The sequence below is a fragment of the Ornithodoros turicata genome, chromosome 2 (assembly GCF_037126465.1).
Source record: "Ornithodoros turicata isolate Travis chromosome 2, ASM3712646v1, whole genome shotgun sequence".
Taxonomy (NCBI): Eukaryota; Metazoa; Arthropoda; class Arachnida; order Ixodida; family Argasidae; genus Ornithodoros; species Ornithodoros turicata.
The window spans coordinates 125,920,715-125,923,208 of record NC_088202.1 but is presented as its reverse complement, the minus strand read 5'-3'; the positions used below and the strand labels follow the sequence as shown (position 1 = coordinate 125,923,208).

General features: G+C 40.5%; 1 protein-coding gene across 2 annotated transcripts in view; it reads left to right on the top strand.

Annotated features, from left to right (window-relative positions):
- The window catches only part of LOC135386066 (homeotic protein antennapedia-like), a 142,498-nt gene that overhangs the window by 8,296 nt on the left and 131,708 nt on the right, over nt 1-2,494 (top strand). The window contains exon 1 of one of the 2 annotated variants that reach the window (XM_064615786.1): nt 276-434. The exons of the other annotated variant lie outside the window; for it this stretch is intronic. The gene's annotated coding sequence lies outside the window, so the exon portion shown is untranslated. Of the gene's footprint in view, nt 1-275; nt 435-2,494 lie in introns of those variants that run through there. 2 annotated transcript variants of the gene reach the window in all.

The following is a 2,494-nucleotide window of genomic DNA, read 5'->3' as shown; positions in this document are numbered from 1 at the left end:
ATGAGGATAAAGTAAGGAGGGAAAGCTGAGGAGGTGAAGAGAGAGGAGGAGGAGGATGTAGATCCCATAGTCGGCCAGTGCAACTTCGACACTTGGTTTCGTATATGCGGGCGCTCTTCGTAGCGGACTTCTAACAATATGGAATGTCCGAGCTAGAAAAATTTAGTTTTGCACCGTATTTAATTTAATATTTTTTTCTTCCCGCCAGAATTTTAATACTCGATCAGTGTGTAGCGCAGGATGCTTAGAACTCCGGAACTCGCCCTTCGCGCCGATCGAAGATGGCAGCTTGGGAATGCTGTAACAACTAGTCTAGCCGAGCAGCGGGTGAGATCTGCACCTACACCTTACCGTTTCATTTCTTAAGTTCCCTGCGCGCTCTGCTGGTGTAGCCATTTTTAAATCACCGCATTCTCCATCAAGCCGACGAATCGGTGAGTCTTTTTGTGAAGAGATATGTGTGTATCACATTCTGACGAGACGTAAATAGTCGTATTGTATTTTGAGACATTGGCTCTGACACTCTACTGACCTCTCTTGTTTTCTTCTCGTGCTATATTGAGTGTGGAGGTTACTCCGAACGGTGTTCCATTGCGAGTCACCAAGAAGGAGAAATGTACGACGTGAGTTTGCCGTTAATATTTCGACACCGCGCGCACAGTCGTGTTTGGCAAATAAACATTTCTGCTGCAAATCTCTGGTCTAAAATTAACTTCCATGCACACAGCTATTTTTGATCACTGTGTTTGTTTGCGTGAGGTTATTTATGTGGAAGTTTCTTCATACCACTGTGCGGAATCGGAACATGTTTACATTTGCGCCGAGCGCTGGTGCCCGTCAGAATTTTGAAACTGGTATCCTTAGTAACCCAATGATATTATTACTCTGTGATTTGTTTTCTGTGAAGGATAAACAATTTGGCTGTAACGCGTACACGAAAATGTGGCCGGCCGTAGTTTCTTTCGAATACGTTTTTCTTTCTTTGTTCTTTTACAAGCGCAACTAAGTGTTCTAAGGAAGCGAAGTGTTTATTTTACTGCTTTATTTTTTTTTACAATTCGTAGATATGACGATGGATACAACAGTAATTACGGGAACAGATATTTGCGGGTCAGTTGTCGCTGCGCCAAAAAAAAAATCCCAATCATCATCATTACTTGCGGGTCACTTTTGCATTTCAACGATGAACAGAATTTCATTTGTGCAGTATCAAGTGCGATACATGCATTTAACAACAACAACAACAAATGAAGGAGAAGTGATTATGACATGGGATGGTATGGCATTTAAAACAAAACACGAAATATTGACTCCCAGCAACGCATAGGCTCAACTGCATTTGGAATGCATTTGCAAATTCTCAATGTATATCCTAAGTTGTTGAGTGGAAACAAGGGAGTAGAATGTATTATCGCTTTTTGTGTCGGATACTCTGTAGCCTGAAAAAAGCGCTACATATAGAGCTTTCTGCAGTAAATGTGCGTAAAATTCAAGCGTTATTGTAAGCGATTTATAATAGCGCTTTTATGCCGTGTCAAAATTGCACAGGGCACAATAAGCATTCTCTTCGTTGCACACATATAGATTCGATTTTCGATACGAAATTGATAACAAATGCCATACAACATATAACGTACAAGCATGTTGTCATTTTATTATATGTGACATTGAAAGCGTTCAGACTATATATAGTGAGGAAAAATATTAAAAAAGGCCAAATAAATAAATCTACAATTGGTTGTCTTTCTGCAGGACCCTTTCTTTGATTTACCTGCAGAGGGAAAGTGGAATGGGTAGGGTACTCCGAACGTACCTATTTCTGAAATTACCAAGAAAATCATGCCTATCTTGCTTTAGTAAAACGTACCGCCGTATTACTATAAAGACTGGTAGAGGACGAGTTTGAGGCATGTCAGGTACGAAATGCAATACTCATGCTACACGAATATGCGATCACAGAGCAAGCGTGCAGCCGTGAAATCACAAAATAAACTGAAAGTCGACATGTAGTGTTTTACCAGCTTGCTATACTGTGTGCACCCAAAAACTATAAACAAGTATATGCACTATAAACAATATATAACTATAAACAAGTATAAACAAACATATAAACAAGTGTTCACACCTTGTACTTCCTAAGTTATATTCTTCGAAACCAAATGTCATGCGTGTCGTCAACGTTTTAAATTGTAAAGACGGAAAGTGTGCCCAATTTCTTTGCTTTCAATTCAGGCAAATTCAAGTAGTCTTTATCCTCTTACATTGGAACCGTGCGCCATTCATCTCTATATACAGTCACCCATCTTGAATTCAGTCCGAGTGCTAACAAACGCTAACAAATACCGGCAATGTACGCCCGCCCCAGACAGTGTCATAACTTTTTGAAGTAGACGACACATATTTGACATCTCTGCAATTACGTGCGTGCGCAATTAGATGTCTCCTGCAGTGGACACGGTAGCACCGCGTACAGACATCCGATTGGATCGCATTT